The sequence below is a fragment of the Giraffa tippelskirchi genome, chromosome 6 (assembly GCF_054371585.1).
Source record: "Giraffa tippelskirchi isolate mGirTip1 chromosome 6, T2T-mGirTip1v1.2.pri, whole genome shotgun sequence".
In the NCBI taxonomy this organism is placed as follows: Eukaryota; Metazoa; Chordata; class Mammalia; order Artiodactyla; family Giraffidae; genus Giraffa; species Giraffa tippelskirchi.
The window spans coordinates 16,799,502-16,825,891 of record NC_137280.1 but is presented as its reverse complement, the minus strand read 5'-3'; the positions used below and the strand labels follow the sequence as shown (position 1 = coordinate 16,825,891).

General features: G+C 42.0%; 1 long non-coding RNA gene across 1 annotated transcript in view; it reads left to right on the top strand.

The window, feature by feature from the left end:
* The window catches only part of LOC145511037 (uncharacterized), an 87,030-nt gene that overhangs the window by 37,957 nt on the left and 22,683 nt on the right, over positions 1 to 26,390 (top strand). Inside the window, exons 5-8 of the long non-coding RNA XR_014057457.1 lie at positions 2,869 to 2,920; positions 7,181 to 7,383; positions 7,682 to 7,853; positions 8,872 to 9,007. This is a non-coding gene — a long non-coding RNA (uncharacterized LOC145511037). The remainder of the gene's footprint in view (positions 1 to 2,868; positions 2,921 to 7,180; positions 7,384 to 7,681; positions 7,854 to 8,871; positions 9,008 to 26,390) is intronic.

Sequence of the window (26,390 nt, the reverse complement as noted above, 5' to 3'; positions counted from 1 at the left end):
TGTCCCCTACTCAATCAGGCCCTTTAAAAAAAAAAAAAAATTATTTATTTATCTATTGCTGCACTGGGTCTTCATTGCTTTGTTTGGACTTTCTCTGCTGCTGCTGCTGCTAAGTCGCTTCAGTCGTGTCCGACTCTGTGCGACTCCACGGACTGCAGCCTACCAGGCTCCTCCATCCATGGGATTTTCCAGGCAAGAGTACTGGAGTGGGTTGCCACTGCCTTCTTTCTCTAGTTGCGGTGATCAGGGTCTACTCTTCATTGCAGTACACGGGCTTTTCATTGCTATGGCTCCTCTTGTTTCTGACCACAGGCTCTAGGCACGTGGGCTTCAGTGGCTGAAGCACACAGGCTCGATAGTTATGGCTCTCGGACTCTAGAGCAGAGGCTCAGTGGTTGTGGCACATGGGCTTAGTTGCTCCACGGCATGTGGAATCTTCCCGGACCAGGGATCAAACCCGTGTCCCCTGCTTGGCAGGTGGATCCTTATCCACTGCACCACCAGCAAAGTCCAATCAGTTCTTTCTTCACCTACACCTACTCACATGGCTGACCTTCTCTCTTAATCATAGAGCTCCCAGCCCCAGCTAGTGATTGTTTTAATCTTTACATCAGAATGTCTCTACTACCATAGCTTATCAAAGGGGCTGTGAAGGGCATGTTCCTCTCCTGGTTTCCCTGGTAACCAGTGAGCCAACTGATGTCCGTTCCCCCTGTAACTGGTAACCTCCACCTTCCCCCAGAGCAAAGACTACTTCCATGGTCTGCCTGCCATCCACTGCACACAGTGGACTATCACCCCAGGACCTTGCTTCAGACCTGTAAGATCCTCTATCCACTAAGCTGCTGAGGTCCTTGTCACTGATGCTGGGCTCTTTCTTCCAGCTTGAAGCTGGGCAGATACAGGACCTGCAGGCCCATGGGATGCAACCCAACCAAACCTGTCAAGCTGTTGTGAGGACTAGGAAAGAAAATCCATGCAAAGCCTCTTAGTGCAATGCCTAGAACATAGTAGGTATTCAACAATGGTTAGATTATTGTATTCCATGATTCCTGCCAAATGGTCTCCTACCCATGCTTCTGAGCCTCCATCACAGGTACATTGATTCAACCACCCATTCTTTCAGTAACCATTCCTGAGGATCTATGGTTTGTTAAGCCAGGCATAAACCATAGGATTCACGTATGAATCTGAATCTGACCCGAGTCCTGCTTTCAGACAACTTATACTAGGAGTGACCAAAGTGTAAGAAACAGAAAGTGTCTTGAAAGAGATAGGAATAAAGCGTGATATGGACACTCAGAAGAGAGAACACAGTGGGGACTCCCCTGGTGGTCCAGTGGTTAAGACTCCACACTCCTAGTGCAGCGGGTGCAGGTCTGATCCCTGGTCGGGAAACCAAGATCCCCAAACTAAGATTTTTGGGGTGGCCAAAAAAAAAAAGAAAAGAAAGAACACACTGGCTTCCAGGAGGGGAAAAGAATCTTCAGCTGGCCCTTGACAGCCGGGCAGCTTTTGGAAATGGTTGGAGGTAGGAGTGGGGATGAGAACATTTAGGGTAGAAGGCAGAGGAGGAGAATCCACAGAGTGGAGAAAGCAGCAGAAGGCGTGCTTGGCTTCAAGTGTCAGTGAAAATGGTCTGGAAGGGGGTTGGAGCCAGTTAAGGGGCACGGGCCTCATGTGTTTACTCAGCCTCCTATCCAGAGCCTCTTCTAAGCCCCTAGGTCTGTTTTTCAGGACCAGGATACAGAGACATAGGTGAGGGCATTGGGGTAGGCATCGGACCCAAATGCAGGCAATAGACTGGTTAGTAACCTATAGAACAAAATCAACGAGGCTAAGACTTCTTTCTCGAGAACTTCAATAAAAATGGTTCTGGTTACTATTGCTACACCACAAGTTATCCCAAAACATAGCTACTTTTGCTCTGCCAGGGCAGGACTGGGCCGTCATACATACAAGAGTGGTGCTCAGACTCTGTGACCCCGTGGACTGTAGTCCTCCAGGCTCCTCTATCCATGGCATTTTCTAGGCAAGAATACTGGGGTGGGTTGCCATGTCCTTCTCCATGGGATCTTCCCAACCCAGAGTTAGAACCCAGTATTCTGTGGTTCTGCATTGCAGGCAGATTGTTTACCCACTGAGTCACTTGGGAAGCCCTCCCTTCTCCAGGGATCTTCCTGACCCAGGGATCGAACCTGGGTCTCTGGCATTGCAGGCAGATCCTTTACTGTCTGAGCCACCAGGGAAGCTCCCGAGCCATTATTACACAAACCAAATAGCCCTCAAAGCCATATTTATCATCATTGAGCTTTTTGGAGAAAGTTTACCAGCTGTGTTGTAGGAAAACCAGTCCAGGAGCTGTGTGTAGGATGGGCTGGCAACAAAGAGAGTGGAGGCGAGAAGATGCATTGAAGGCCACTGTCAGGCTCTGGTAGTAGGAGGTGGAGAGGGAGTGACAAGAGGAAAGGGTGTGTCAAAGGTTAACCAACAGGTCTGGACGCTATTTGTGCAAGGAGAACCCAGGGAACCTGAAGCCTGCATTTCCAGATGACTGTCCATTGTGTTCTTCACTAATATCTAGCAACAGGAAAAGCAGAAACCTGTCTATATATTTCCCACCAGACCCAGGGGAAGGTAGGTATAAATGGATATGCAGCCATGACCCAGGACACTATGCTCTGAACTAATTGTGAGATCAGGTAATACCCAGAAACAAAAATGAGAAAACAGACCATGCAAATGAAGGTAATTTCAAAAATTTTCAGATCCTTTTCTTTCTTTTTAATTGAAGTGCAGTTGATTTATAGTGTTGTGCTAGTTTAAGGCATACAGCCAAGTGATTCAGTTATTTATCTTCTTTTTCAGATTCTTTTCCATTATAGGTTATTACAAGATATTGAATATACTTTGCGATACAGTAAGTCCTTGTGTATCTATTTTATATATACTAGCTTGTATCTGCTGACCCCAATCTCCTAATTTATCCTTCCCCTACTCCTTTCCCCTTTGATAACAGTAAGTTTGTTGTCTATGTCTATGAGTCTGTTTCTGTTTTATAAATAAGCTCATCTGTACCCAGATTTCTCAAATGCCATGAAAGAGGGATAGGTGGCTGCTGTCCCTACCTACACCCCTGCTCTTGAGTGGCTCATGGTTCTCCTCCCAAAACAATCCAGTATCTCTAACAGGCTTCTGGGTCCTCAGCCTCTTATCACACTTCTTTCTACCTCCTCTCTGAAATCTCCATCAGGGAAGCCACATTGGCTTTGGCAAGGCCTCAGGGAAGATGGGGAACTGGGTCGAACCTGGCTGGAGTTCTCACTGGTGCACTGAAGAATAACCATAGGCTAACAAATCTTAATCTCATCAAAACAGGATCCTGTACACACATGATCAACATCCTCCACCAGAATGGTACTCTGAGTAGATATGATAGGGGGTCCATGGGAAAGAGAACCAGGAAAGGGGGTCCACAGGGAAAGAGAACCAGGCATGACTTTCTTGACATAGGAGAAGCCATTTTGGTCTAAGCCATTTTGTGATCTAAGCCTGGCCAAAATACAGGGGCCTAAATGGGTCTCAGTGATTACTGATCTCAAGAGAACCAAAGAATGCAGGAACAAATAACTGCTATTAGGCAAGAGAAGTAACAATAGTAAAAATAATATATCAGTTGTAAAGATCCCTCAGTTCCATTCAGTCGCTCAGTCATGTCCAACTCTTTGTGACCCCATGGACTGCAGCACGTCAGGCCTCCCTGTCCATCACCAACTACCGGAACTTGCTCAAACTCATGTCCATCGAGTCGGTGATGCCATCCAACCCTCTCATCCTCTGTCGTCCCCTTCTCCTCCTGTGTTCAATCTTTCTCAGTGTCAGGGTCTTTTCTAAGGAGTCAATTCTTCACATCAGGTGGCCAAAGTATTGGAGTTTCAGCTTCAGCATCAATCCTTCCAATGAATATTCAGGACTTATTTCCTTTAGGAGTGACTAGTTGGATCTCCTTGCAGTCCAAGGGACTCTCTCAAGAGTCTTCTCTCATACCACAGTTCAAAAGCATCAACTCTTCACCGCTCAGCTTTTTTTATGGTCCAACTCTCACATCCATACATGACTATTGGAAAAACCATAGCCTTGACTAGATGGACCTTTGTTGGCAAAGTAAGGTCTCTGCTTTTTAATATGCTGTCTAGGTTGGTCATAGCTTTTCTTTCAAGGAGCAAGCATCTTTTAATTTCATGGCTACAGTCACCATCTGCAGTGAATTTGGAGCCCCAAAAATAAGGTCTCTCACTGTTTCCTTGTTTCCTTATCTATTTGCCATGAAGTGATGATACTGGATGCCATAATCTTCATTTTTTGAATGTTGAGTTTTAAGCCAGCTTTTTCATTCTCCTCTTTCACTTTCATCAAGAGGCTCTTTTAGTTCTTCGCTTTCTGCCATAAGGGTGGTGTCATCTGCATATCTGAGGTTATTGATATTTCTCCCAGGGAAGTAAAGATTCCTAGTAGTAAAAATTAGCCTGAAGACAACCACCAGATAGACTGGAGCCTAATGATATTGTTTATTTCTGGCCTTTGTGACTTTAACTAAAGCTTGGACTCTGTTGACCTTTGCCTCGGTTCTATGCTGAATTCTCTGCCAAAGCCCTTTCATTAATATACATGTATGCTTAGATTAAAACTTTCCCAATTTTGCTGTTCAGGAAAATTTAGGAAAGATCCTCGGTGTTTTCCTTACTTGTTGCAAGTAATAAATTCTTCCTTATCCCAATCTTTGGCTTGGTTGTGTCTTTTGGATCAACACCCACCAAGAGGCAAACACAGCTTTTTGGGTAACAGTACTTTTGTTACAATTGCTGAACCTATATTGACACATCATAATCACCTAAAGTCCATAGGCTTCTTTCTTGGTGTTGTAGGATCTATGGTTTGGACAAATGTATAATAACATGTATCCACCATTATAGTATCACACAGAGTAGTTTCACAGCCCTAAAAGTCCTATGTGCTTTCTATTCACCATCCCTCTACCACTAGCCCTTGGCAACTACTGACCTTTTACTGTCCCCATAGTTTTTCTTGTTCCACAGAATGTCATATAGTTGGAATTAGACATTATATAACTTTTTGCATCAGTTTTTTTCACTTGCTGATGTTCAGTCACTACGTCATGTCTGAGTCTTTGCAACTCCATGGACTGCAGCATGACAGTCTCCTCTGTCCTCCACTATCTCCCTGAGTTTGCTCAAACTCCTGTCCACTGAGTCGGTGATGCCATCCAATCATCTCATCCTCTGTCACCCCCTTCTCCTCTTGCCTTGAATCTTTCCCAGCATCAGGGTCTTTTCCAGTGAGTCAGTTCTTTGCATCAGGTGGTCAAAGTAATGAAGCTTCAGCATCAGTCTGTCCAATGAATATTCAGGGTTGGTTTCCTTTAGGATTGACTGGTTTGATCTCCTTGCTGTCCAAGAGACTCTCAAGAGTCTTCTCCAGCACCACAGTTTGAAAGCATCAATTCTTTGGTGCTCATTCTTAGTAATACACATTTATGGTTCTTCTGTGTCTTTCTTGTCTTGATAGTTCATTTCTTTTTAGCACTGAATCATATTCCCTTGTCTGAATGTACCACAGTTTATCGATCCATTCACTCACATTCAAATAATTGTTGCTAATACAATTATGAAAAAATTATTATCTATTATATCAATTAAGAATGAAAAAAAAGAAAGATTTGGTTTTACTTTCCCTTATTCTTTCTTCTATGTGCCCCTTTTATGTAGCTCAAAGTTTCTAACCTACATCATTTTCCTTCTCTCTAAAGAACTTAACATTTCTTGCAGTGCAGATCCATTGGCAAAAAAATTCCCTCAATCAATTTTTGTTTGTCTGAGTAAGTATTCTTCCTTTACTATTGAGGGTTAATTTCACAGAGTACAAAACTGTTGCTTTCTTTCTCTCATCATTTTAAATGTTTCACTACATTCTCTTCTTGCTTGCCTGGGTTCTGAGGAGAAGTCAGATATAATTCTTATCTTTGCTCCTCTCTATTGGTAAGATTTTTCCCCTCTGGCCTTTTTTGGGATTTTTTTTTAATCTTCTATTTTCTCTAGCTTGAAAATTATAAGCTTAGGTGTAGTTTGTTTGTTTGTTTGTTTGTTTGCTGTTATTCTGCTTGGTGTTGTCTGAGCTTCTTGGATCTGTGTTTTGGTGTCTAACATTATTGTTTCAAATTCCTCAGCCACGTCTATTAATCCATCAAAGGCATTCTTAATTTCTCCTGTGCTTTTGTTTTGTTTCCTGTTATAGTATTTTAGATCTCTAGCATTTCTTTATTCTTTCTTAGAATTCCATCTCTCTGCTTCCATGCATGTGTATGTGCATACTAAGTCACTTCAGTCGTGTCTGACTCTTTGTGACCCTATGAACTGTAGTCCACCAGGCTTCTCTATTCATGGGATTTTCCAGGCAGGAATACTAGAATGGGTTGCCATGTTCTCCTCCAGGGGATCTTCCAGACCCAGGGACTGAACCTACGTCTCTTGTGGCTCCTACATTACTGGCAGATTCCTTACTGCTGAGCCACTAGGGAAGCCCCTCTCTGCTTACCTTGCCCATCTATTCTTGCACTTTGTCCATTAGAGCCCTTAGCGTATCAATTATAAGTTGCTTTAAATTCCCAGTCTGATAATTCTAGCATCTCTGCCATAACTGAGTCTGATTCTGACGCTTGCTTGCTCTGACCCTTCAAAATGTGTTTTTAATTTTAAATTAAAAAACACTTTTTTCTTGATAGCCAGATATAATGAATTGGCTTAGAGGAACTGCTGTAAATAGGCCTTTGGTGATGTGGTGAATTGCAGGGCAAGGGGAAGCATTTTATAGTCCTAAGATTAGGGCTCAGTCTTTTAGTGAGACTATGCCTCTGAACTGTGAACTTCACAGGTACTTCTCAGCACTCCCCTCTCTTTAGGTGGGCAGGATGCCTGGAGGGAGCTGGAGTTGGGGACTTCCTTTCTCCTCTGTGGAAGGCTACAGCCAGCTGAAGTCAGCTTGGATCTGATAAAGCTCCAGCATGTGAGGCTCTGGTTAACTAGTTTCTCTTGAGAGTGGATCTTGTTAAGAACAGAATGCTCAGAAGTATTTCAAAATGATTCCTCTTCCCTTTCCTTACCAGAAGCATGGGGGAATTTTTCTCCAACATTCACTGTAAGAATCCAGTAGAGCTCCAGGAAGTAAAACTCAGGAAAGTTTCGGGTGTCCTGATGACTGGATCCCTCTGGAATTTTTCACTTGCCCGCACTGAGCCTCCAGTAATTCATCAGTTACAGTTCAGGTTTCCCTAACGTGACGCTGGTTCCCATGAAGGGTTCTTCCTTGGTAAGTCGTGATTCTCTGTATTTGCCTGTCACTCTTGCCAGTTTAGGGGACAGTGATTTGTCCTGTGACCTCACTTCCATATGAATCTAAAAAGAGTTGCTAACTTTGCAGTGTGTTCAACCTTTTACTTGTTGCTAGGATGGAGTGGTAACTCGCAAACTTCTTACAATGCCAGACCAGAAACCAGAAGTTCCATCCATATGTTTTGAAAAGTAGAAGGACAACTGATATGTATTGAGCACCTGCCCTAAATCAGGCGCTTTACCTGATCCACTATTTCATTTTTTCCTTTTAATAGTCCTCTGTGGAAGATATGATTCTCCCCATTTTGCAGATGAGAAGCTGAGAGTCACAGGAGAAAAGCACTTGCTCAAGTGTTGATGACAAGTACATGGTCTCCTTCACTCCAGACGCAATCTGATTCCAACTGTGTTCTTACATAGGAAATAAAGGAGGAATAAAGGGCAGAAGTAAGCAACAAAAATCATTTTCCATGATTATAAAAGCAGCTTATACTATAATATTTACGAAGAAAAGAACTTTTGTGTGATTAGATTCTACAGAGATGAGTGTTGGTAAAGCCCCAGAGACTGAGTTTTTAGCATACTGCTCCTTAGACATAGTGCTAAGTCATTTCAGTCATGTCCAACTCTTTGTGACCCCATGGACCATAGCTCACCAGACTCCTCTGTCCATGGGATTCTCCAGGCAGGAATACTGGAGTGGGTTGCCATTTCCTCCTCCAGGGTGTCTTCCCAACCCAGGGATCGAACCTGCGTCCCTTATGTCTCCTGCATTGCAGACAGGTTCTTTACCACTAGCACCACCTAGGAAGCCAGACATACACTGGGTATTTAATAAATTCTTGCCAAATGAATGAGTGAATGAGCATTCCATCCGGTGTGTTGTATGTCATTAAAGCATTCTTTCAGTGGGCCTGGCACTGTGCTAAGTACTTTACATTCTTTATTTCATGTAATCCTCATAACAACACAAGGGAGGGGCAATTTTTTCCTCCGTTTTTATTGTTGAGGAACCAGAGACTTAGAAAAAAATAACTTTGTGCAAGGTCATATAACTAACAACTGTAGAGGTGGGGCTTGGGCTAGGCCTGTACAGTTCATGCTCTAGACCGGGACTGTCCTTCTTCCTGAGAGGAGTAGGGGAGGGGTTTCCTCCACACACCCACCACTATAGGCAGGCACCCCTGCTGATGCTCCCACTAAGTGCCTTACATCCACGGCACAGGATATGCCCTTACCTGCCCCAGATGCCTTCTCTCAGGTGCAGAACTGAGGGTGTTTAAAGCTTCCCCTAGACTGCAGTTCATGACCTCACAGAACCAGCTAAGCTAGAGAATCAGACAGAGGACAAGCCCAAGTGCTCCTGCCTGAAAGACTTGCAGTGTGGCCCAGGAAAGTCAGGGTCTTGGGGTCCCTGCTTGGGTATGGACATGATCCTTGCTCTGGCTTCTATTTCTGACCCCAGGGCATCAGATGGATGGAGTACAGGATTAAAAGAAGGTCAAGCTACAGAGACCTGAGCCAGGCTGGCTGTGTCATCCTGGGAAAGACCCTTAACTTCACCAAGACTCAATTTCCTTCTCTATTGCATAATAATCAGAGTAAGAATAACAATTTCTATCTCTTGGGGCTATTGTGATAACTCAGTGAGACTGGGCAGAGGAAGGTTCTTTGTAACTGGGACGCACTCTACAAGTGACTCGGTTCCCAGAGCCCAGGACAGGGGCTTTTCTACTCCACCCTGCACCTCTTCATAAGGGGACAGGAACACATTTCATGAAGCAAGGATCTCCCAGGACCTGGTATTTTGCCTGTGTCTGTTTTTTGACCCCAGCATCTGGAAGAATAGGCAATGAAGGAGCTATAGCTTCCCAGGCCGTTCTAGCTGTGGTCGTCCCTGTGGAAGAGTAGGGTTCGAGGCCTATCTGAGGTCCTTATATCTTTAGGAACCTAGAAAATTTAGCCTCTCCTTTCTCTCCCCTGATGATCACTGACACCTCTCTCTACTCCCTGCACAAGACTACTAGTTTCTCTCCTCCTGTAGAAGGTAAAGCTGAGACATTGTAAGTGACATGGGGCTTTTTTCTCCCTTGGGACACTAATAATCATGCCAAGACCCTCCGTTGTCCTTACTCCACCCTGGGACAGCCAGTGTCTGCTGGGAGCAGGTGTGGGTCAGTAGGAGTTGTTTAACCCCTTAATCTACATTCCTACCCACCCAGAAGCACAGAAACAACAACACAACACACACACACACAAGTTAACTAGTCACTCTTCCTGGACCTCATTCTTCACAAACTGTTGCTCAAAGAGTGTGGTTATCAGAGACTGCTTGGTGAACAGTCTTCTACTCTGAACTGAAAAGCTTAACTTAGAAGGAGTGGCCAAGATGGTGGACTAGGAAGACCCTGAGCTCACCTCCTCCCACAGGCACACCAAAATCACAAATATTTACAGCAAAATTATTAAGAAGAAAGACCTGAAGCCTAGTGGAAGAGATTTCCTACAACTATAAAGAAGAAACCACAACAGGATAAGTAGTAGGACTGGAGACATGGTATAATCAAGACCCATATACCCAGGTAGGTGGTCCACAAATGGGAGGATAATTACAATTGCACAGGTTCTCCTAAGGATCAAAGGGTACAAGCCCCACAGCAGGCTCCCCAGCCTTGTGGCTCTATATCAGGAAGACAAACCCCCAAAATGTTTGGCCTTGAAGACTAGTGGGGCTTACTTTAAGGAGGGCCAGAGAACTGTGAGAAATACAAACTCTATTCTTAAAGGGCACACACACAATCTCACACATTCTGAGACTCAGAGAAGAAGCTGTAAATTGAAAGAATCCTGGATCAGACACACCTTCTGATCTTGGAGAGCCTCCCAGAGAAACAGAGGCAATTGGAGCTCACCCTGGGGACACAGACATGGGCAGAAGTCACTTGGAGAAACTTATTCTACCAAGAGGACTCTGGAGCTACCAAGCACTATTTTGGAATCCCCTCTCTAACTTAGCACTAGGTCATGACCCCACCCACCAGCTTGTCAACACCAGTACTGGAACACTTCAGGTCAAGCAGCTAGCCAGGTGGGGACGGAGGCCCACTCACCAGCAAACTAGCTGCTCTGGGACACAGTGCCATCCACCAGAGGACCCAGGACTTGGCCCCACTCAGCAGAAGACCAACACAAGCTCCCAGACCATAGGCCTTGCCTCCAGGGACCCCCAGGACCCACAACATCAAGTGTACTAACATTCATATCATAGGAGTCTCAGAAGGAGAAGAGAGATAAAGGGACAGAGAACATATTTGAAGACATAATTACTGGAAAGTTTCTTAACTTGGGAAAGGGAATAGACATCCTGGTCCAGGAAGCATAGGCAATCCCAAACAGGGCTTCCCTGGTGGCTCAGTGGTAAAGAATCTGCCTGCAACACAGGAGACTTTGGAAAACCCCAAACAGAATCAACCCAAAGAGGGCCACACCAAGATACATTGTAATTAAAATAACAAAAATTAAATATAAAGCAAGAATCTTAAAAGCAGCAAAGGAAAAAGCAACAAGTTATGTACAAGGGAATGCCCATAAAGCTATCAGCTGATTTTTCAGGAGAAACTCTGCAGGCCAGAAGGGAGCGGCCCAATATGTTTAAAGTGATAAAAGGGAAAAAACTACAACCAAGAATACTCTACCCAGCAAGGCTTTCATTCAGAAATGATGGAGAGAAAGAGCTTTACAGAAAAGGAAAAGCTAAGAGAGTTCAGCACCACCAAACCAGCTTTATAAGAAATGTTAAAGGAACTGCTCTGAGCAGAAAAGAAATGAGAAATATAAAAATTATGAAAGGAAAAGTCTTGCTGGTAAAGGCAAATATACAGTAAAGAAGGTAAATCAACTTGGTATAAACCTAGTAGGAAGGTTAAAAGACTAAAGTAGTAAAGTCATCTATATCCACAATAAGTAGTTAAAAGAGACACAAGACAAAAAGATGTAAGATATGATGTTGAGAACAGTAAAAGGGGAGGGGAAGAGTAAAAATTCAAAGTTGTTAAAATACATTAGAAATTAAGAGATCAGCAATTTACAATTGTATACATACATAAGTTTATATATATATATAAACTTCATGCTAATCACAAACCAAAAATCTATAATAGATACACACAGGAAAAAGAGTGAAGAATCCAAACGTAACACTAAAGATTGTCATCAAATCATGAGAGAAGAGTGCAAAAGAAGAAAGGAACAAGAAAGAACTACAAAAACAACCTCAAAGCAATTACCAAAATAGCAATAAGTACATTTCCCATCAATAGTTAACTCTTAAAGTAAATGGGCTAAATACTCCAGTAAAAAACCTAGTGTGGCTGAATAGTTACAAAAGAAAGACCCACATATAAACTACCTACAAAAGACTCACTTTAAAGACACACAGGTAGAAAGTGAGGGGATGGACAAAGGTATTCCATGTAAATGGAAGTGAAAAGAAAGCCAGAATAGTTTCATAAATATAAAACATTCCATCCAAAAGCAGCAGAATACACATTGTTCTCAAATGCACATGGAAAATTCTTTAGGCTAGATCACGTGCTTGGCCACAGAACAATTCTCAGTAAATTTAAGAAACTGAAGTCATATTAACTTTTTTGACCACAATGCTTTGAGACTAGAATTCAACCACAGGGGGGAAAAAACTGCAGAACACGAACACATGGAGGCCAAACAGTATGCTACTAAATAACCAATGGAACACTGAAGAAGTCAAACAAGCAAAATAAGGAAACAAACAAAAATACCTTGAGACAAATGAAAATGAAAATGCAATGATCCAAAATCTAGGGGACACAGCAAGAGTAGTTTCTAAGAGTGAAGTTTATAGTGATACAAGCCTACCTCAGCAAACAAGAAAAATCTCAAATAAAAACCATAACCTTACACTTAGAGGAACCAGAGAAAGAATAAACAACCAAAATCTATAGAAGAAAAGAAATCATAAAGATCAGAGCAGGAATAAATGAGATAGAGACAAAAAAAAAAAAAAGATCAATGAAGCTAAGCTGATTCTTTGAATGGATAAACAAAATGGACAAACCTTTTCCAGAAGGTTTTCTTTTCATCAAGATAAGAAGATAAAGTCAGAAACAAAAACATCACAGCCACCACAGCCAACGCCACAGAAATTCAAAGGATATCATGATATCCCTATGAACAATTGTATGCCAATAAAATGGGTAACCTAGAAGAAATGCCTAGAAATGTATAATCCTCTAGGACTGAATCAAGAAGAAATAAAAAATATGAACAGAGCAATTACTAGTAATGAAATTTAGTTACAAAAAAGAAAAATTGCCAACAAACAAAAATCCAGAATCAGATGGTTTCACAGGTAAAATCCAGCAAACATTCAGAGAAGAATCGACACCTATCCTCAAATTATTCCAAAAAATAGCAGAGGAAGAATTTCTTCCAAACTCATTCTATTAATACAAGGCCAGCATCACCCTGACACCAAAACTAGACAAAGATAACACAAAAAAGGAAAATTACTGACTAATATCACTGATGAACATAGACACAAAAATCCTTTTCAAAATATTACCAAATAGAATTTAATGGCATATAAAAGGAGATCTTCCCCAGGTCGGGGAAATCCCCTGGAGAAGGGAAAGGCTACCCACACCAGTATTCTTGCCTGGAGGATTTCATGAACAGAGGAGTCTGCCTGGCTACAGTCCACGGAATTGCAAAGAGTTGGACATGACTGAGTGACTAACACTTTCGCTTTCAAAAGATCATACACCATGATTGAGTGGAATTTATCCCAGGGATGCAAGGATGTTTCAACAATCATAAATCAATCAGTGTGATACACTATGCTAACAAACTGCAAAATAAAAATCATATGATCATCTGAATAGATAAAGAAAAAGCTTTTGACAAAATTCAACATCCATTTATGATAAAAACTCTCAACATCCTAAAAGCCACATATGACAAGCCCAAAGCTAACATCATAGACAATGGTGAAAAACTGGAAGCATTTCCTCTAAGAACAGGAATAAGATGAGGATATTTCCACTTTCATTCAAGATAGTTTTGGAAATCCTAACAACAGTAATCAGAGAAGAAAAAGAAATAAAAGAAATCCAAATTGAAGAGGAAGAAGTAAAATTGTCACTGTTTGCAGATGACATGATACTATTCATAGAAATTCCTAAAGATGTTACCAAAAAGCTACTAGAACTCATCAATGAATTTGAGAGTTGCAGGATACAAAATTAATATACAGAATATGTTGCATTTCTATATACTAACAAAAAACTATCAGAAGAAGAAATTAAGGGACTTTGCTGGTGGCTCAGTGGTAAAGAATGTGCCTACCAGTGAAGGAGACACAGGTTTGACCCCTGATCCAGGAAGATCTCACATGCCATGGAGCAACTAAGCCCATGCACCACAGCTCTTGAGCCTGGGAACCACAACTACTGAGCCTACATGCCACAACTGCTGATGCCTCCATGCCCTAGAGCCAATTCTCTGCAACAAGAGAAGCCACCGCAGTGAGAAACCCACACACTGCAACAAGAGAGTAGCCCTTGCTTGCCACTAGAGAAAAGCCAGCACAGCAAGCCAAAAATAAAATAAATAAATAAAAGTAAATAATAAAAAGAAGAAATTGAGAAAACAATCTCATTTACAGTTGCATCAAAAAGAATGAAACATCTAGGAATAAACCTAATGAATGAGGTAAAAGAGTGTTTTCAAAAAACTGTAAGACACTGATAAGAAAAATTGAAGATGACACAAACAGATGGGAGATATATCTTGGACTGGAAGAATTAATTGTATTCTAGTGATCACACTCGTCAAAGTAATCCAAAGATTCCATGCACTCTATCAAAATACCAATGACATTTTTCACAGAACTAGAACAAGTAATTCTAATAATTGTATGGAAATACATAAGACTCAAAACAGCCAAAACAATCTTAAGAAAGAATAAAACTGGTGGTAACACACACTCTGACTTCAAACTATACTGCAAAGCTACAGTAATAAAAACAATATGATGCTGGCACAAAAGAAGACACACAGATCAGTGAAACAGAATAGAGAGACCAGAAATAAACTTACTTTTGTATGGGCAATTAACGTACCATAGAGTAGGCAAGAATATATAAATGGAAAAAGACAGCCTCTTTAATAAATGGTGTTGGGAAAACTGGACAGCTATGTGCAAAGGAATCAAACTAGACTATTCTCTTATACAAAAATACATTCAAAATGAGTTAAAAACTTAAATGTAAGGCTTGAAACCATTAGACTTAGAAGAAAATATAAGCATTACACTCTTTGACATCAGTCTTAGTAATATTTTTTGTATATGTCCCCTTTGGCAAGGGAAAGAAAAGTAAACAAATAGGACTACATCAAACTAAAAACTTTCACATGGTCATGTGGAGGAAACTCTCGACAAAACAAAAACCCTATCTACTAAGTGGGATAAGATATTTGCAAAGGATATATCTGACAGGATTAATGTTCGAAATATACAAAGAACTCATACAACTCAACTTCAAAAAAAAACTATACAATGTGATTAAAAATGAACAGAAGATCTGAATAAACATTTTTCCAAAGAGGACATACAGATGGCCAGCAGACACATTAAAAGATGCTCAACATCACTAATCATTAGAGAAATGCAAATCAAAACCACAATGAGGTATTTCATATTTGTCAAAATGGATATTATCAAAAGACAAAAAATAGCATGTGTTGGTGAGGATGTAGAGAAAACAGAACTATAGATGGGAATATAAATTGGTTCAGCCATTATGAAAAAGAGAACAGAGATTCCTCAAAAAAATTTTAAAAGAAAGTATCACATAATCCAGCAGTCCACTCCTGGATATTTATCTGAAGAAAATGAAATCTCTATTTAGAAAAAATGCACACACCCTTAGGTTTATAACAGCATTTTTTATAATAGCCAAAATGTAGAAGCAATCTAAGTGCCCATCCAGAGATGAATGGATAAAGAAGATATGACATATATATGTATACACACACATATATATACACATACACAGATACATACACATTAAACGGAATATTACTCAGCCAAAAAAAAGAATTACGTCTTGTCACTTGTAACAATATGGATAGATCTGGAGGGAGTTATTTTAAGTAAATCAGAGAAAGACAAATACTGTATGGTTTCACCTACATGTGAAATCTCAAAAATAAAACAAATGAACAAACAGAACAATACAGAGTTATAGATGCAGAGAACAAACAGGCGGTTGCCAGAGAGGAAAGGAGAAGGGGGAGGAGAGAATTAAATGAGGGGAATTAAGAACTACAAACTTCCAGTTGCAAAATAAATGAATCACGGATATGAAATGTACAATGTGGGGAATATAGTCAATAATTATGTGGTATCTTTGGAAACATATCATAATGTATCATCAGATTTATCATGGTGATAATTTGAATTGCATAGAAATATCAAATCACTATGTTGTGTCCCAAGAAGTAACATAATGTTATAGGTCAATTATATTTCAGAAACGAAGGAGCAAACTTATAGAAAAAGAGATCATATTTGTGGTTATCAAGGGCAGGAGGTTTGGGTAAGAGAACTGGATGAAGGCATTCACAAAATTCCCACTATAAGATAAATAAATACCAATATAACGTATATAATTAATGCTGCTATATATTTAGTATAGAAATTGTTGCAAGTAAATCTTAAGAGTCCTCATCACAAGGAAAACTATATACATTTTTTATTTCTTTAATTTTATATCTATATGAGATGATGAATATTCACCAAACTTACTGTGGTAATCATTTCATGATGTATGAGCCAAATCATTATGCTACACGCCTTAAACTTATACAGAGCTATTGGTCAATTATATCTCTATAAAACTTGAAGAAAAAAGTTTAATGTAAGACTTGTGATTCAGAATAGAGCTAGTGCTGTGTATCATATGGAATTCCTTATCACTTTTCACCGGAGGTTTGCTTCTGAAAGAAAGTTTTCTCCTATTTCCTCTTGTTAAAAGGCAAGATCAGCCAGGGGACATCTCTTGAGGTTGAAACGTAGCTCGGAGAATTAACATTCTATTAGACCCCTGGATGATAACCAAGGATCCCTCTGGAACCTTTGTCTAAAGATAGTTGCCAAATGTCCCAATGACAAGTCAATATTGATTATCATACTTATAATTAAATACGTTATGTAAGTACAAACTATAGCAGCAACAGTTACAGCAGGATTCTTTTTAATCTCCCTCTGTCAACTATTAGTAACTGAGTCTCCCATACGATTTCAGAGCAAAACATAAATAAAACAAAATCTCATCACCTGTTACATGTATGTACTTCCTTTATTTTTACTTATAGGTCATAATATCCCTCCTATTACTAGGAATTCGAATATGGTTGATTAAATAACTAAAGCAACAATTCCGAATTTGTCTTTATCATTCAATCAAATAATATTTTGCTGAGAGCTCCCTGGTGGTCCAGTGGTTAAGAATCCACCTTGCAAAAAAAAAAAAAGAATCTACCTTGCAATGGAGGGGAGGCAAGTTTCATCCCTGGTCGAGGAACTAGGATTCCACATGCTGCAGAGCAGCTAAGCCTGTGCACCACAACTAGAGAATCCTCATGCCGTAACTATGATCTGGACTAATACTATCAACCCTAAACACAGACATCTCTATATATTAACACTTCATTGTGGTGAGAGACAGTGACTAGCTCAGGAGAGCGATCAGGAGAGACTGTCTTACTAACAAACAATTCTTTTGGAGAACTCTCTAAGAATACTAATATTTTTGCAACTTTGACTGTGTTTCCAGAACATTATCTAAGATGCATAAGCATCATAGAATTTGTTAAGGGTCAGGAATCTTGAGAGGCCATTTTAGAATTCTGCCTACCGCACAGATGTCAGTGGCTACATAGTCTTTAAACTACTCACTTCCTCTCTCTGAAGCTATGGGTGTTCTGAGCCCAGGAAGACAAACAAAAATGATATCACATACGTGCTGTGAAAAACGTATACACAAAGCAGAAAGAAGAAGTGATCTGCTATGCACAGGTGGTGGGGCTGCCTAGGGGATATATAAAGAAAGTTTCAAGAAGTGATATTTAACTGGATGGTTAGAGAAAGAACCATGCCTTCGCATTTTTGTCTTCACTGTCTGGCACAGTCTTAAGGTACATAACAGACCCCTGTTGATGTTTACTGAATGACCTTGTAGGTGTCTTCTAGTGGAGGAGGGGAAAGAGAATTCTAGGAGAGTGAATCTCATGTACCGAGACCCAAAGCGTTGTTTTTGTTTTTTTTTTTATAAACATTTGTTTTTATTTTTATTGTTTTTATTTTTATTATTTTTATTTTTATTTACCTTGTCGTCATATGGCATGTGGGATCTTAGTTCCCCAACCAGGGATCGAACCTGCAGCCCCTGCATTGAAAGTGTGGAGTCTTAACCACTGGACTGCTAGGGAAGTTCCCAGAGACCCAAAGATTTAAAGCCACTTGCTAGGTTCAAGGATCAGTGAGAAGTGTCAAATTATCTAAACATACAAGGCAAGATGTGGCAAGAGAAGAGGCAGACGATGGGGCCAAAACATGGGAGGCCTGGAATATGGTGCTAAGGAGACAAGACTTTATTTTGTAAATGAAGAGGGATACTTGAAGAGCTTTAAGGAAGTGAAAACGAAAAATTTGTGTTTGAGAAAATTAGCTCCAGTGGAACGCATGTGTGAAGGCTACTCTGAGGTGAGGGTTAGGATGGATGGGAGTGAGGCTAACCCAGGGCTGTAGAAATTAGTGCCTCGTGGTCTTGGAGTTCAAGTGAGGGAGGAGGGTCTACACCAAGACAATGGCAGTGGGATGAAGAAGGGATTGGCTCCCAAAGCTAGTTGGGAAGTAGAGGGACTGAAGAGCATGGCTGGGAAGAAGAGCTAGTTGAATTTGAAGGATGACAAAGTCATGAAGGATGACCTGAACATGACTCTGGTTTAGGAGATGGATAAATGATGAGACCATCCATTGACCTTGAAGTCAGAACAGGTTTGAGGAGGAGGAGGAGGAGGAGGAGGGTGTTGGCAGTGATGGAGAGAAGGGCAGTTGTTAATGATAAGTATGCTTTGGGGCATATTGAGTTTGAGATGCTTGTGGAATATCCTAACAGAATCCAAGAAGAGGCTGTTGAGTTCTGAGCTCTAGAGCTTAACAGGGATGGATGCACATTGGATTCTCTAGCTCCTAGGTGATCAATCAAGTCATAGCATTGGATAATCACAGAGGGACAGTGTACAGAGTAAGAAATCAAGGAAGCTGAATATAAAACCATGAGTCACCAAAAGTTGCCATGTTGAGGGCAGAAAACATGAGCTAGAATCAAAGGTGGGAGAAGAGAGGCTTTGATGGGAACCAGTGAATCTGGGAATATGTAGTGACCACAGAAGGTAAACAAAGAAATGAGCTTCATGGTCAGAAAAAACTGTACCCGTGAAAATATTTGCTGGTATTGATTTCACTGGCTTGAACTGGTTAAAAAAAAAAGCCTAGGGAGGGCAAGACCCACCAGACCACATGTAATTTAAGCACAAAACTCTAAGTAAATTAGCTCATAGGACAGATGGTCACAGATTTCTTTACTGGGTTAGGAAATACTTGGTTTCACTGGGTTCTATTCTTCTGAAGAAAAAAAAAAGAACTTAGAGTGAAAATGTATGATTCTCCTTTGATCTCTATAATTAATAGATTTGACCCGAGTATTCATCAGCCCTTAATGAAAATCAGTGGTGTTCCTGTTACTTTCCATGGTTTGTTTTCTCATAAATTGAAGAACAAAAGAATATCTTTCATAAGATCATCAAGGGTAAACAGGATGTCGCAAGGAGAGGTCACTGTGGAATAATAAAATTTTTAAAAGAGGGCTGATCCATTTCTAATTTAGTTTTCCTTTGCCCATGTCAGTTCAGTTCAGTTCAGTCACTCAGTCGTGTCCAAGTCTTTGCGACCCCATGGACTGCAGCACACAAGGCCTCCCTGTCCATCACCAACTCCTGGAGTTTACTCAAACTCTTGTCCATTGAGTCGGTGATGCCATCCAAGCATCTCATCCTCTGTCGTCCTCTTCTCCTCCCGCCTTCAATCTTTCCCAGCATCAGGGTCTTTTCAAATGAGTCAGTTCTTCACATCAGGTGGCCAAAGTATTGGAGTTTCAGCTTCAGCATCAGCCCTTCCAATGAATATTCAGGACTGATCTCCTTTAGGATGGACTGGTTGGATCTCCTTGCAGTCCAAGGGACTCTCAAGAATCTTCTCCAACACCACAGTTCAAAAGCATCAATTCTTCGGCGCTCAGCTTTCTTTATAGTCCAACTCTCACATCCATACATGACTACTGGAAAAATCATAGATTTGACTAGACGGACCTTTGTTAGCAAAATAATGCTTCTGCTTTTTAATGTGCTGTCTAGGTTGGTCATAGCTTTTCTTCCAAGGAGCGTCTTTTAATTTCATGGCTGCAGTCACCATCTGCAGTGAATTTGGAGCCCCCAAAAATAAAGTCTGTCACTGTTTCCATTGTTTCCCCATTTTGCCATGAAGTGATGAGACCGTATGCCATGATCTTTGTTTTTTGAATGTTGAGTTTTAAGTTAACTTTTTCACTCTCCTCTTGCACTTTCATCAAGAGGCTCTTTAGGTCTTCTTCACTTTCTTCCATAAGGGTGGTGTCATCTGCATATCTGAGGTTATTGATATTTCTCCCAGCAATCTTGATTCCAGCTTGTGCTTCCTCCAGCCCAGCGTTTCTCATGATGTACTCTGCGTATAAGTTACATAAGCAGGGTGACAATATACAGCCTTGACATACTCCTTGCCCTATTTGGAACCAGTCTGTTGTTCCATGTCCAGTTCTAACTGTTGCTTCCTGACCTGCATACTGCCCATGTCAGACTCCACCAAACAACCTGAATGTGAAAGTTGTTCAGTCATGTCTGACACTTGCGACCCCATGGACTATACCGTCCATGGAATTCTCCAGGCCAAAATAGTGGAATGGGTAGCCTTTCCATTCTCCAAAATAACCTGAATAAATACTAGCAATTGCTGTGCCCCACCAAAATTTGGACATGCTTCAAACATCTCCGAAGAAGGACAATATACTTTTTCAAAAAAATATAAAGATGAAGTTAACCAAATGCGTGTAAATTCACCACAACCTCTCCTCATTATCCAGAGGGGATGGCCCATGATGATAACTTAAGGCCAAGTTAAGTTAAAATGCAGAGATTCAAGTGCCAAAACGTCAGTGTGTCTCTGCTTTTCTCCTCTGCTCCCTGGAAGCTGATGTCTTGCTAAGTAGCTGGCTAGGTATTCACATTCTTGGTGACTTGGAGGAGGCGGGAGCCTTGGCAAAGCAGCAGTAACACACAGAGACACCTCATTTCTGTCCTCTACGATCCCCTCAAACAGTAAGAATGTCAAACTTTCAGTTCTAGAATGAGACTGAGGGTGTTTATGTGAAATTATTCTGTGTGTGTGCTCAGTCGTTCAGTCGTGTCCAACTCTCTGCGACCCCATGGACTGTAGCCTGCCAGGCTCCTCTATCCATGGAATTTTCCAGGCAAGAATACTGGAATGGGTTTCCATGTCCTCCTCCAGGCAATCTTTCCAACCCAGGTATCAAACCCTCATCTCTTGCATCTCCTGCATTGGCAAGCAGACTCTTTACCACTGCCTGGGAAATTATACTATTTCTCTGCTATTCAGTTAGCAGGTGGCTGTGTGACTGGGTTCGCACCAGCAGATGAGAGGATTGGTGAGGATCTTGACCAGTGGAGCCAATAACATGGTCAAGAGAGACCCAACCTAAGGAAAGAGGAAGAGGCTCAAAAGAAACAGAGCAGCAGGGGAAGCAGCAGTGGAAATGCCAAGAGCTCCTGGAGCCCATGAGAACAGAAAGCCGAGGTCGGGTAGTCCATTCATCAGAGCAGAAGTGGAACCAAAGAAGAAAGCACACACAACTGGAAAAAATAGAAAGGACAGCAGATTTCCTTAGCAAGACTGAGAAAGTCACACACCCTTCTCCTCCCCTCCCCAAGCATGCGTGGAGTTTGGTTTCACTCATCTCTTTGAGAAGGTGTTCCCATATGTGCTCTGGCCTACCAATTTACAAGAACATGTATTAATCACTCCCATTAAAAAGGAATGTGAATGTCACCCATGACTAGTTTCTAAAGTGGCACGGAAGTAGGGCAGGTTTGAGTACTTTATTTCCTGCCACATGAAGGTTTGCTGTCAAGCTGAGGTGATCACATGCAATGGGCTGAACAGAAGCAGACTGAGTCCAAACGCTGGCCCTGTCCCTCTCGGTGTGACCGTGGATAGGCTCTTCATGGAGCTAAACCTCAGTTTTCTCACCTGTATAGTAGGAATTATAATATTATAGATCCACAATCCCTTTGTAGCAATTCTGAAATCCAAAGGGATCCAAAGAACAGAGTTTTTTGTAAACTTGTACGAAATTCATTTGATGGCAAAACCTGACCTGAATTAATACTGTGAGACGTAGTTTTCATTTATCCCATTAAACATGATTATCTGGAAGTTTGCTGCAGAAACATCAGTGTGTTTGATAACAGATGGATATTATGGGGATGTTATCAATAATCCAGTATATGCACTGATTTGTCTCTCACAAATGTGAACCATTTTGAATTCTGAAGCATACCAGGGACCTGTGTAGAATCTGAATAAGAAATTGGGGACCTGTTCTTTGGGGTTGTAGGAAGTACTAAGGGAAAATAACGTGTATCAGGTGATTCTAACAATGCCTTGTTGCTGCTGATATTTAATCACTAAGTTGTGTTCGAATCTTTGCAACCCCAAAGACTGTAGCCTGCCAAGCTCCTCTGTCCATGGGATTCTCCAGGCAAGAATACTGGAGTGGGTTACCATTTTCTCCTCCAGGGGATCTTACTGACCCCAGGCTCAAACCTGCATCTCCTGCATTGGCAGGCAGATTCTTTACCACTGAGCCACCAAGGAAGCCTACAACAATGCCCGGCAGTTTGTAAATGCTCAAGAAATACAAACTAGAATTTATTATTATAAAATATGCAGATTGGGAGTGCTCTGCCCCAATCCTGCTACTCTGGAGTTCACTCAGGGGAAACATTAAACTCTGAGGTTCTGACTCCCCATCCACCAACTATATCACTGAAGAGTCTGGACTTTTTGAGAAAAGAACCTCCCTGAAAGGCCGTGTGTACATTCCTGCAGGCACTGTGGAGTTGAGACCCAAGACCTAAAGCCGAGAAAGAAATTTCAAATGCACAACATTTGAGGATTGCAAGGACAGGGAATGAAAGAAGGGCTTAAACTGGACATACTCCTCCCCAAAGGTGATGGGGCCTGGTGGAGGGAGGCTTGAACTTGGAGCCAGAGAGATCTCATTCCTAGCCCTGCCCTCCCTCGTGATGGGAACTTCCAGATCTCAGTTTCTTTATGTGGAAAGTGGGCTAACAGTACTTCTGAAAGCTTCACTATGATGGAAAAGCATTCTTCATGGGGGCCTGGTACATAGATGAGATTCAGCAAGGAACAGGCGGAAACACACAGACACCAGTATACTGGATGCTAAGAAAGCCAAAGTTTCTACAGAGTATAATTCTGCCTTGCCCTGATTTCCTCCCCAGAGGAAAAGCCTTATGTTTCCTGCAAAAGTGAGACTAACAGGCCACGCGGAGGGGGCATTCCGTCTATGAAGAACTCTAAGCCTGTAGTGAGAGGTTCTTCTCTCTCGACAAGACAGTCACCTGTGCTCCTTGGAGGACTTCTGACTCAGGAGGACAGCCATGCACAAGGTCAAGTTCAAAACTGTAAAGGTGATCTGTGGATACACGGATGGTCGATAAGACTTATTCACCCCTTGAATCCAATTTTGGCTGGATGACCAAGTCCCAGTGTGACCCCTTATAAAAGGAACATTTGTCAAGGGTACTTGGAAGAAAAGAGGTTGTTTTCTGCTATTCAAAGTGGACCGTTTCATGAAGGAGACCTTTCACCCAAATAATCACCTTGTCCTCGCATGTCCAAATCAGGACCAACACAGAGAGTAAACAGATACCCATTATAGAGGCGGCCTTGAGATTAACCCCAGCCAATGCCTGGTTTTCTACAGAGACTTTGACCTGAGTAATCATGTTCTCTCCAGACCTGAGCCACATGACTTGAGACACGCCAGGTGTTAAGACATTCGCAACCTCCGGGCTTTCCTCAGCACTCCTTTCCTCTTTCCTGCCCGTCATGGCTGGAGGTGAGGATTCCCCTCTTTCCACCCTCCTGAACCTCAGGGCTTCAGTGCCCTCATTCCAGGAGAGTCAAGGCAGCACTGAGAACACACCTTAGCAGTACCTGTCCGCAAGCCCAGCATGAAGAGGCTTCCTTGGAACCGTGGCTCCCTGTGAACTCATTCCCATTTCTTCAGAGCAGAGGCTCAACAGCCAGACCAATCTCAGGGTTAGGGTCCTGCAATCTCAGGGTCAGGGTCCTGTCAACCAAAAAGAAGCACAACGTGAGAGTTGCGAGTTATGTTTTATTTGGGGCCAACCTAGATAGCATATTTAAAAGCAGAGACATTACTTTGCCAACAAAGGTCCGTCTAGTCAAGGCTATGGTTTTTCCAGTGGTCATGTATGGATGTGAGAGTTGGACGGTGAAGAAAGCTGAGCGCTGAAGAATTGATGCTTTTGAACTGTGGTGTTGGAGAAGACTCTTGAGAGTCCCTTGGACTGCGAGGAGATCCAACCAGTCCATCCTAAAGGAGATCAGTCCTGGTTGTTCATTGGAAGGACTGATGTTGAAGCTGAAACTCCAATACTTTGGGCACCTCATGTGAAGAGTTGACTCACTGGAAAAGACCCTAATGCTGGGAAGGATTGGGGGCAGGAGGAGAAGGGAACGACAGAGGATGAGATGGTTGGATGGCATCACCAACTCGATGGACATGGGTTTGGGTAATCTCTGGGAGTTGGTGATGGACAGGGAGGCCTGGCGTGCTGCGATTCATGGGGTCGAGAAGAGTTGGACACGACTGAGCGACTGAACTGAACTGAGGATTGCAGCCCAGGTGACAGCACCTCAGATAGCTCTGAGAGACTGTTCCAAAGAGGCAGTAGGGGAAGGTCAATATATAAGATTTTGGTGAAGGGGGAGTTCAGGGCAATCAAGAACTTGTTTTACAAAAGGTTTTCTGCTAGTCATGAGGAGCCATGTCACCATGAAAGGATTTAGTGCTTTTCTAGATATCAGGGAGGAGATGCAAGGATTGGGATCATGAAATCAGTTCCTGAAAATATCAGTATCTAAAGATCTGTTCCACCAGTTTCCCTGGAGCACAGAGTGCCTCACTCTCCACCCTGAAACCCCTTCAGGGAGTGTCCAAGGCCAGCAGCTGCAGTAGCACAGGCACATGGAAAGCCCATGTTGCTGTTGCTTGGTTGCTGGCAAATGCTCTTGGCAAGTGCCAATTTGTAGTTAACAGTACCAACAGAGCTGGAGCACCAGAGAAAGGCATAGAGAATGAACATGAGAGTGAGAAGAGGGAATTAGTTTAGAAATAATTTGACATTTGATTAATTTCTTAAAGCATCAAAGTATAAAAGAAATATCCATGAGTCCATCCTGGTATAAATAAATAGCTGAATAAATAAATAGATGGGGACCTCCCTGGTTTTCCAGTGGCTAAGACTCTGTGCTCCCAATGCAGGGAAACTGGATTCATTCCCTGATGGGGGAACTAGATCCCACAGGCCACAACTAAGGGTTTGCATGCCACAGCAAAGTCAAAGATCTTAAGTGCCGCAACTAAGACCAGGTGCAGCAAATAAATAATAAAATAAATAAAAATAAATACTTTAAAAGTAAGTAAATACATAAATGTAGGAGAAAAGACAGCTCTTCCTTGCAAAAGAATTCCACTTAATAAATGTAGAAAGAATGAAGAAAATAGAAATTGACCATTAGAAACCACAGGAGTAACTGTGGCAGGGAAGATCCTGCTAAAATTAGCAGGCAAAAGTTTGAGGAGAAACGGAGTATTTGCATAGTTTCCAAGTGTTTCTCCTTTGAAAGCAAAAACTCAAAGTGTTTGTGGCTCGGTCGTGTCCAACTCTTTGCAACCCAATGGACTGTAGCCCGCCAGGGATTCTCCAAGTAAGAGTACTGAAGTGGGTAGCCATTCCCTTCTCCAAGGGATCTTCCTGACCCAGGGATCGAACCCGGTCTCCTGCATTGCAGGTGGACTCTTTAGTGTCTGTGCCACCAGGGAAGCCCATGTACCTCAATACTGTTGATGCATTAGTGTTCCTCCCCAGGTTGTTCTTCCCACCAGCACTGCCACTGCTACCATCACTCCCACCACTTCCAGCTGAGGACCCTGAGCCACCCAGGGTGATAATTTCACACCTAGGCTCACAGTCTAAGGTTGGCATTGCTGTGACCACTGTAGCTGAACTTGAAAGTCACTGTTAGTGTTGTATGACATCTGCTGCTGCTGAGTGTGTGGCCAAACACTGCTAAGATGCTGTCACATGGCTGGCGTTTCACCTCCCGTATCTCTCAGCCCTGGTTTTGTGGCAAGGCTCCCTGCTGTCTCCTGAGACTTCATGCTCAGCCTTCTGTTCAATGAGGATTGTGTGCAGAGTCCAGACCTTGGATGCCAGGATGAGACACTGTCTTGCAGAATTTTTCTTTTTTTATGTTTTTCTGTAAGGAACACTGTATTGTTCCACATTTTAGCTTTGGTTTTGTAATCACTGATTATATAATGAGTTCTGGTTCTCTGCTGGCAAAATTGGTCTGCACTGTTAAAGACACAGCTGCTTTAGAACACACTTAGATGGAGACCATGTTCATATGACCCACTGCCTCCACCA